Source organism: Mastomys coucha, unplaced genomic scaffold, assembly GCF_008632895.1.
Source record: "Mastomys coucha isolate ucsf_1 unplaced genomic scaffold, UCSF_Mcou_1 pScaffold16, whole genome shotgun sequence".
NCBI classification, from domain to species: domain Eukaryota; kingdom Metazoa; phylum Chordata; class Mammalia; order Rodentia; family Muridae; genus Mastomys; species Mastomys coucha.
The window spans coordinates 5,849,553-5,859,552 of record NW_022196898.1 but is presented as its reverse complement, the minus strand read 5'-3'; the positions used below and the strand labels follow the sequence as shown (position 1 = coordinate 5,859,552).

At 39.0% G+C, this 10,000-nt stretch overlaps 1 protein-coding gene and 1 long non-coding RNA gene across 7 annotated transcripts in view; one reads left to right on the top strand and one right to left on the bottom strand.

Annotated features, from left to right (window-relative positions):
• Dclk1 (doublecortin like kinase 1) overlaps nt 1-10,000 on the bottom strand; it is a 299,253-nt gene that overhangs the window by 223,217 nt on the left and 66,036 nt on the right. The window lies entirely within an intron of this gene.
• Nucleotides 1-10,000, top strand: part of LOC116092884 — a 12,118-nt gene that overhangs the window by 250 nt on the left and 1,868 nt on the right. The window contains exons 1-2 of the long non-coding RNA XR_004119544.1: nt 1-143; nt 3,358-3,585. The exon at nt 1-143 is cut by the window's left edge and continues 250 nt beyond it. This is a non-coding gene — a long non-coding RNA (uncharacterized LOC116092884). The remainder of the gene's footprint in view (nt 144-3,357; nt 3,586-10,000) is intronic.

The window sequence follows — 10,000 nt, the reverse complement described above, 5'->3', positions numbered from 1 at the left end:
TGTCTGGCTCAAATTCTTCATGGTAGGTGGTCAGCTCACTGGAAAGTAGGCGTGGTGTATCTACAGGTCTGTTCTCAGAAACTTGTGAGACTTCCCCAGCAATGCCTCAAGAAGCCACCAGCTTCCCAGGATCACCTTATAGGGTCAGTAACTCCTGTCCTTTACAGTAAAGTGATGAATCTGGAGACCCTGGTGTGGATAGCTACTAGGTCTAAGAACCTAAGTCAGGGGGTTGCAGAGTAAACTACATCTTGAAGGGGGAAAGAGAACTAGCAGCTACTGGGAAATTGGGTTTGAAGATTTACACTACGGAGCTCACGTTGGGCCTTTGATTTCCACATGCAACACTTCCGTTTACAGGGTAGTTTTGGAAATAAGCAAATGGATCTGAGTTTGTCCTCTTTCTGTCCCCCAAGAGGAGAGTACCCTTCAGCCATGGTCTTTTGAGACACCTCATATAAGGGAAGTGGCCTAGGGGCTTCACAATGGGACATGACTATGGCACCCTAACCTGCTATGGCAACCTAACCTGCCACCTCTCTACAAAGGTTCCTTTCCTATCACAATCATCTTGCAAGTTTTCTCTACTTTCTAACTTCATTTTATTTCAAATACAAACTATAGGCTGGGGATGGCTAAAGTTCCTTGGGTTCAGTTTTCCTTTCAGCTTTACTAAGAAGCTTTCTTGTCAGCGCTTTCCTTTGGCAGACCCTGGACATTAGGCACTTTTCCCACACAACAGAAGAAACAGGCCATGGTGAGAAATGACCTCTGCAGAAACATCAGGAATGATCAGCTAAATGCTTAAAAAAGCAGAGACATCAACAGCAACAACTTCTTCTTCTTCTTCTTCTTCTTCTTCTTCTTCTTCTTCTTCTTCTTCTTCTTCTTCTTCTTCTTCTTCTTCTTCTTCTTCCTCTCCCTCCTCTTCCTCTTCTTCTTCTATCATTATTATTATTATTATTATTATTATTATTATTAATTTTATTTATTTGCATCCCAAGTGTTGCCATCCTCCCTCCCTGTAGCCCTTGACAAACTTCTACTCCTATCCTTCTCCTCTTCCCCTCTGAGAGGGTGCTTCTCCCATATTCTGCCACCCTGGGATATCCAGTCTCTATAGGATTAGGTGCATCCTCTCCCACTGAGGCCAGACAAGGCAGGCCTCTGCTACATATGTGCCAGAGCCTTGGACCAGCACATGTATGATTTTTGCTTGGTGGTTTGACAGCAACTTCTTCTTGTGCTACATCCATATTTTTAAAGTAAGAATCCTGTAAAGACATTTATATGACTCTTGTATTCAATCCTGAAGGTGCTCTTATCCTGAAATAACATCCTCCTGAAATTCAACATAAAATACCCATAGAATGACCTCATTTTAATTTTGATATTGCACTCTGGGGGTGGGGGAAGTCAGAGGACCTTCTTAGCTATCTAATTCTGTGTCGCTGTTTGCCCCCATGCTGTTTTGTTTTATTTTAAAGTTAAGCTCTGTCAAAGAGTGGTAATTCCTACTCTGTATTTTTCACAAGGTAATGTGAAGATTAAAACTTCATACTATAAGAGGCTTCAAGGTCTGGCATAAAGAGATTAGTCATTAGACTCAAGCAATTTAAGGCGTTTATGCTTAATCAGTGTAACCCTGGCCAAGTGATCTAACTGTACTGAACAGGGAGTCATCAAATCTACTGAAAGAGATTGCTGTGAGATTCTAGAAAGACAAAGTGCCAGCCAGAGTCAGTTTCAGAGTTGGCACTCAATAAATGTTAGTAACATTCAAAACCACAAGTCGTTATCAAATATAATGCCTGTGGCCTGTTTCCTAAAATAATATGAGCTTAATGAATAAAGGAGCCATTGTCTGTCCTGTAAACGGTTGTGAGGACAGGAAGTCAAAAGAAAGTGACGTCATGGGGTAGGCCCGGTTATCAGTGAATAAGTGGGTTAGTTCAAGGCTAACTTGGAATTTTATCATTGAAGTCACCAATACAAAAAAAAAGTTCAGATGAATTAATCATTAAATAAATCACCTCTCTAAAAAGAGGCATAATTTTATTATTATAGCCAAAAAATAATTTATAAAAAGTAAGAAGGACTTTTTATAGTCATATCCACCCTAAACTGAATGCAGATTTTTCAAGTACATTATCGGATAAAATGAGATTTTTGAGTTTGGTATAACTATGGATAAATCTCAATATATAGTTTCCATATATCTTTTATTAAACTGTAACAGATGTGAGTTTTCATTTCCCAGCTATACTTATAATAAAATCTGTGTTCATCCCACACAGAGATGTTTAGAGCTTGTGTATACTTTTAAAATTTACAGTTAGGGCAGGAGTCCATTCTATTCTCAATGTTTGAAACAGTTTAAGCTGTGACATCAATCACAATGAGTGAACAAAGAAACAACATAAAGAAGTTCATGCAAGTTCTATTCAGACAAGCATGCTGGCGAACCAGCTCACCGTGGAAAGAAACCAAAGCTTTTGTTTGATAACTGCCAAGGTATAAATCATCCCACTGTGCTTGATATCAGGCAAACAACAGGTTCACAGACGTCTGTGTATATGATATGAAGCAAAAAGCAACTTCCCACATGAGCAGCTTCTTACCATTGGAGAGAAAGGAGCAAATGAAAGGCGGTGGAGACCAGAGAGGACCACTTAGGAAAGCAGAAAGACTTAGGCAGCTAGGGGTGGCTAGGGGTACAATTATCCAGGCAATACACTGCTGTCTAGTCATCAGACCACTGTGGCTTCCTCCACGGCAGAAACCGTCCTCTGGGACTATGAAAATACTGGCCAAATGTCAAGGACAACACTAAGCCCTGCCATTCCCAGCTCCCCACTCTTGCCTATTGATGTCAGTTGCTGTACATCTCTATCTTTTGTGACTTTCCTAGAGAATTTGTAAAACCTGCTGCGAAGCGCCACAGCTTTGGAGAGGCTATTCTAACTGGACAGTTCACTGAGATGTGTCAGAATAGCTATTCTAATGGTATAGGGTGTTCATTGAGATGTGTAGACTTTGGGTGGGGTTTATTTTGGTGTGTGAATATTTTTTAACTTGAAATTTACTTACAATAAAGTTTTAATTGAAATAGTTGTACTTTAGGGTGTGTCTGGGTGGTCAAGCATGTATATGCCATATTATGCAGTTCCCATGAAGACCAGACAAGTCCCCCTGGGGCTGGAGCTGCAGTTTTGAGCTGTTCATGATGGATGTTGAGAACAAAACAATAGTTCTCTGGAAGAACAGTAAGCACCCACCATCTCCACAACCCCAAAGTCACATGTTTAATAGCAAACTCATTGCCTGTTCATTGGGTGCTATTCTTTTCATTTACAGACAAGGAAGGCATAACAAAGACAAGTGTCCAAGCTCATGTAGCCAAGGAGAAGGTTCAGGACCTTAATGATGGAAGATTCGAGACCTCTCATTCCTGAGCCCGTGGTTTCCATCACTCTTTTTGAGAAGTGATCACGGTGTGGAGAATGTCTACTGATTTACGATTCTCATCACCCGAATGTGTGGCCAGTGAGGCCATCTCACATGACCAAGCAGTCATCGTGAAAGGTACCAACTTGCAAAGAGCCATCCACACATGCAGTTGTCTTTCCCATCAAAAATGTGTTTTATTTATTCACTTTACTTTAAAAGTGACTTTTAGAAGCGATATAAATATCTCATTTTGGGCAAGGAGCAACTGCAGAATGGAATCGGAAACTCAGGGTTTCAAACACTTATGAAACTTTAAAAGAAAGCTCCAGAAATAACCCTTGGCCACAGTGCACTTCTGATGCGTGAAGCTACGCCCCCTTGTCAGGCCTCCCTAATCAAATCTGTGTAAAAATCAAAGGACATAATTTTTTAGGATTTCTTCTGTCATGAGAGATACACTGAGCTGCAGTGTGACTGTGGCTGTGATGTCCCAGTCTTCCACAGGCAGCAGCTGGCCCATGGTATAAAAAGCAAATTGGCGAATAAAATTCACACGCCTCAAAATGTGCGAACGTCCTGATTTTTTTTCTCTTTAGAATCTCTTTCCTCTGAACTCAAACCAAGGAGGCAAGCACGAATGTTTTAAAAAGTCCTTTTCAGTTTGAAATGCTGTCTATTCCCTTGGTAAAATATTGTGTTTGTGACAGTGAGTAGTGAGGGATAGCATGTGTGCATACACACACACATAACACACACATCACACACATAAATACACTGCCCTTTCATATTACAGGACTAAGCTACGGGATAAGGAAAAAATCTATGCATTGGCTAAGTAAAGACCTATTGTAAGCGTAAAGTTAGGAAATGTGATGGAGCAATACAAATTTGTTGCTGCATAAAGGGGTAAGTCTAGTGACATTATGGTTCTGAACTCAGTGTGGCTATAATGCATATGTTATTTAGCATATGTTTAAAATTAAGATGACTCTACTTTGTAGAAGACATTAATAGAACATAAATAACCTTTCTTTACATATAAAATGTCCATTAGATTACGGCAAAAGAAGGGAATTTTATAAAACTCAGATTCCTCTTGATGCAAGGTTCAGTTAAACAACAACATTTAGAACTACATTGAATATCCTAAAAGTCTCTCAGGAAAGTTAAACACTCTCTAGAATATAATTTTCTAAGTGGAATTTCCTGTGTTTTTTTTTTAATATTTTAACATCTTTAAGAGTAGCAACTATAATGTGGATATCTTTTGTTTAATATTTTTCAATCAATTCCCTTTTCAAAAGCATCACTATAGAAGATTTGAAGATTTACAGAAAATTATAGGACTGTTGGGAAAGATTTCTTTTGCTCCACCATTGATTGTGTTCCCTATCATATTTTATATTGTCATTAGATACTGTGTTTGTATTTGAATGAACCAATGTTCCTTTGCAATATTTTCCCTCATCCTTATTAAAATAGAGCTGGCAAGTGATAAATGTATATGATTATGGTTGGCACTGTGGTATCTTGATACCTACAACAATTATATGCATTGTGAATTGATAATCAATCAAAATAATTAGCATATTCATTACTCCAGCTACCTATTCTTCCTACCTATGGCAATTTTCAAGGAGACATGCTTTTTTTTTTAAAATATAGTTTATGTGCACTTAATAAGGAATGACACTGCCCATGGTAGACTGAACCCTTCCACATCAATCAGCAATGAAGAAAACATCCCCATAGACATGCCCAAAGACAAGACTAATGGAGGCAATTCCTCAATTGAGCTTCTCTTAGATTGCTGGGGTTGTATCAAGTTGACAAAAACTAACTGGCATACTTACTTGGACCAATAGCACCTCACCACCCACCCAAATTTCCTCAAACCTACCACTGTACTGTCTAATGAGTTTAGCTTTTTAGAAGGCATTGCATATGTTTCATATGTTCTATTAATGTCTTCTACAAAGTAGAGTCATCTTAATTTTAAACATATGCTAAATAACATATGCATTATATACACACTGAGTTCAGAACCACAATGTCACTAGACTTACCCCTTTATGCAGCAACAACTAGGAGACACAGTTATTGTCTCCTAGTACCTGGTTTACATCATTTTACTTAATACTCTCTTAGAAATCTAAACTGTCACCAAGAATAGGATTTATTTATTGCTAAAGATGAAATAATTTTCAGTTGTTTACATAAACCTCATTTTTAAATACATTTGTCTGTTGATAGGCAGCAGGTTAATTCTGAACCTTGGAAGTTGTTACTGTCATAACGAACATGCATATAGCTATTTCTTTGACATACTGATTTTATTTACTCTGTGTGTGTGTGTTTGTGTGTGTGTGTGTGTGTGTTTGTGTGTGTGTGTTTGTGTGTGTGTGTGTGTATGTCCTAGAAGAATTGTTTGATGTAGTTGGAGCCCCTATTCTGTTTCATAATAGCCATTTTAAGTTAAATTCCCTCTCTGCAATGGGCAAGGTTCTCTCCCTCTATAGCCTCCCTGACATACAACCTTGTTTGATAACTGCCATTCTCCCAGGGGCAAGGTGTATGATGCTCAGGCTTGAATTGGCATTTCCTTGATAAGTTGTGACACTGAGCAATTTTCTTGTACCTCTGGGCCATTTGTATGTTTTCTTGAGAGAAAAGTCTGTTCAGGCACTATGTCCATTTTTAAAATCAGTTTATCTTTATTGTAGAGTGTCTTATAATTTTATTAACCTCTAATTACATGTATTATTTGCAAATATTTCCCCCCTTTCTAGATTATCTCTTTACTTTGTTAAAGTGCAAATGCTTAGGGTATCTAGCAATTCAAAACTGATGACTTAAACTTAAGGCCAGAGTCTGTAGAAATACTAGAAGAAAATGAAAAATGAACAAGTCTTGATGCATCATGATTAATTAAAACTCATCCTTCATTCACATTTTCTTAGCCTTTGTCTGGGTTCTATGTACTATTTAGTGTAGTCGGATCATATCCACTGCATGATTCCATTTAACTAACATGTGGCCTTAGGTTCCTATTGGCTGTATATCTGTCTCACACATTGTTTCTTTCGTTTTTGGTAACAATGGGCCATTATAGAAACTCAGTTCAGATATTTGTGGCCTTTCATTGGTGTATGCCTAATGTCTTCTTCATAATCCACAGTGTTACAAGTTTTGGGGGAGGAGGACTGAATAGGTGTAGGGGTACAGAGGCACACTCATAATTCTCAACCCAGGAAGTGCCCACTGTGGGGAGAGCTCACCATCACAGTAACTTATCTCTTCCCACTCCATCGTTGGCATGCATGAAGGCATTGCTCCTCAGCCTTCTCAAGGGTACAGGAGATTTCTCTTCTTGACCCATCACATTCTCTCAGAGAAACTCCCAGTGTGCAAGCCATGCTTAACCAGTGGGGAGTTGTGCCCTACCTCAAAGACAGAAGATCTGCAGGGAGCACGTAGGATTCCTCTGATGGAAGGGCCGTCTCGTCTCTTTCTGTCTGTTTATGAGACTCGGGGATACTTATTACATTCTTTGGGTCACAATTCAAGATCACTGGTCTGAGTGTGTTTCTCAATTTCTTCCAACATGGTCATGGAGAGCTTGTTCAGGTGACACCTGTGTCCTTTGAAATGCTTCATGCTGTGTGTTTATTGGTTTATTTCCATCTAACTGCTTACTTTACAGCATGGCAGTATTATTTCAGCTCATCTGGTACATTTCTTACCTCATGTCCAGAACCAATCACTCTTCTAATGACACCACCATTCTTGTGAATGATATTTTAAAAGTAGGATCTAGGTATCAGACACATTTACTGCTGGTAACGTGTCTCTGCATCTATGCCTTTCCAACAGATAGAGGGAATATGCGTGTATACTAACCCATGCACTTGCTCACATCTATAAATATTTCTGCACATGCCATCTGTGCCTGCTCAGAGCTATATGTGAGTTCATACCAGTGACTCTCACTTTTATTTAAACCAGTTGGATCATGTTTGCCTCTGTCATGTTTATCTGTAAAACTTCACCCCAGCATTGAGAAACCTGCTGCCTGCATTTACTTACTACTCAGGTCCCTTAGACCCGTGCAGTAGCATTCAGATATCTCACCTGCATTCCAAGGGCAGATAATTTATCATCTGTAGGTCACATTTATATACAGCTCCTTTTGACTTCATCTTACTGACTTTAGTAACTTTAAAAACCCTTCACCAGTTCAAAATGTTTGTCATAATTTGTTATACAGTGAGATCACATATACAGTGAGATTGTACCTTAAGATGAAACAGAAGCCAGCATATTACTTTATCTCATTGCATTGCAGGTGCCAGAATATTTAAAATGCAATTGCATTTTGCATTTCAGATTCTGAAGTACTTACAGCTCCAAGCTTAATTAATTTCTATAATCAAAGAGTTTGTTCACAGTGTGCACTCACATATATGCACATGTGAACCATTCCTACCCATTATCCATTCATGTAACCAAATCTTACATAAATGTAATGCTGTAATATTTCATATTGCACTTTCTAAGAAGATACACTATTTCTTAATGAACAGATATCAGAAAGAATAAAAGAATAGACATTAGCCTACCAGTGGTGACTCTGCCTCTAAGGATTTGAGTTATTTTTCTTCTTATCTTTCCTGGATTTTAACACAAATCAAGGGAAATACTACCTTGAATACTCCATTTTCTATTATTGTTGGATCAGTTCTAACTGAGGTCTGAGCAGGTTAGTGTTGAGAAGAGAGTGTGAAGCTACGCTTTGCTTCTGTGGCTTAGATCTTTGACCTACAAAGGGACAGCAGCATCTAGGGCAAGGGTCACTAGGTACCTCGACCAGTTTTATATACTGATTGAAGATAAGTACCCCAAGAAAACCACAAACCATTTCAAGAATGTCTTTCATGTGGCATCCAGAAGGCAGAGGCACAGCCGGGTGGATCTCTGAGTTCAAGGCCAGACCGGTCTACATAGTGAGTTCCCCTCTTAAGTAAACTAGAAGTCACATAGGGGATAAAATGGCTGTTCTCAGGGTTGGGGAAGGGAAGTACTAGGAAGCCGTGCTAACAGGTACAAAATTTCAGTTAGAGAAGTAACACCAAGCACATCACAGTGATTGTAAGTAATTGTGTATTATATACCTAAAAATTGCTTAGATGATAGGTTTTAGGTGTGCCATTAAAAATGAGAAAATGTCTCAAAGTTAAGACCACCTACTGCTCTTGCAGAGGACCTGAGTTTGATTCTGAGCACCCACAGCTTACAACAAACTATAACTCTAGTTCCAGGGGATCTGACACCCTCTTCTGTCCTCTAAGAACAAAGTACCCAAATGGTGTACTGATGGACATGTGTACAAACAAACCATTCATTCACCTAAAATAAAATAAGCAAACCTAAAACATTTTCTAATGGGAAATTAGTCAAGTTAACTAAATTATCAATAGGGGCTCAAATATATCATAGCCTATACACGTCAAACTAACATGGTGATTACTACAGCATTATATAATTTTTATCATGCTAAAAGTGGTCTGTGGAAGCCTATCAGAGCCAACTGATGCTTAGAACTATATATGGGCTAAAACTGGGAGCAATAATCTGAGTGGAAGCATTTACAATAAGTTCTTAATATTGATTTAAACGTTAATCAAGCAGGGGACAACTATAAATAAACACTAATGCAGTTTTACTTTTATATTAATTAGGAAAATCTATAACTAATATCTTAATATGTTCTTCAACATGGTATCCTTTTACCTTACACAGAGTCAGTCTATTTATATTGTATTTGGCATGCTGGTAGTAAATAGATTAGTGTTTTGGTATTCTGATTTTGAAATCAGATTGATTGATAAAGAGGGTACAGTCTCACTCTTGTGTCTTTTTTACAATGGTAAAATTCTGAGCCTGTATGAGCCAGCTAGCAGCTGTCTCTTAGCTCAGTTACAATTTCCAGGGAAATCCACTTGCATGAACCAAGGTTGTATCTTCAATTTAGTGATCTGTAAGCACGAGGCAGCAGAACATCCCTAAGCTGGGGAATGAGAGACTTTGTTATCAGCTTTATCATAATGAGTAGTGTGCTCTAGGGAAAGCCAGTCTGTCTGAGACACTCAAGCTCCCTCAGAGCATTCAAGAAGCCAGCTGTATTCTCAAGACTTTATGAGCCCAGGTCTCAGAATATATGAGCACACTTGAGTCCTCAGGACTTGAATTCTCTGTCCCTTCCTCAGAACACAGAGCTGGCTTTGTGGAGCTTTGCGGGCTTGAGCATACGTGGAGGGGGCGGGCGTCTGGGAGCAGATTCGGAATAATTTCCTGTGTAGCTTGAACCCTATCTCCTCGAGTTTCTTCAGTCCTCCCTTTGAATTCAATTTCATTGCTTTCATCACTTTCCATCCTATCCACGCCCATACCATTTTGCCAAGACAACAGCCAGCCTGAGAAAATGAAACGCAACTCTGCGAGAGAGAGAGAGAGAGAGAGAGAGAGAGAGAGAGAGAGAGAGAGAGAGAGA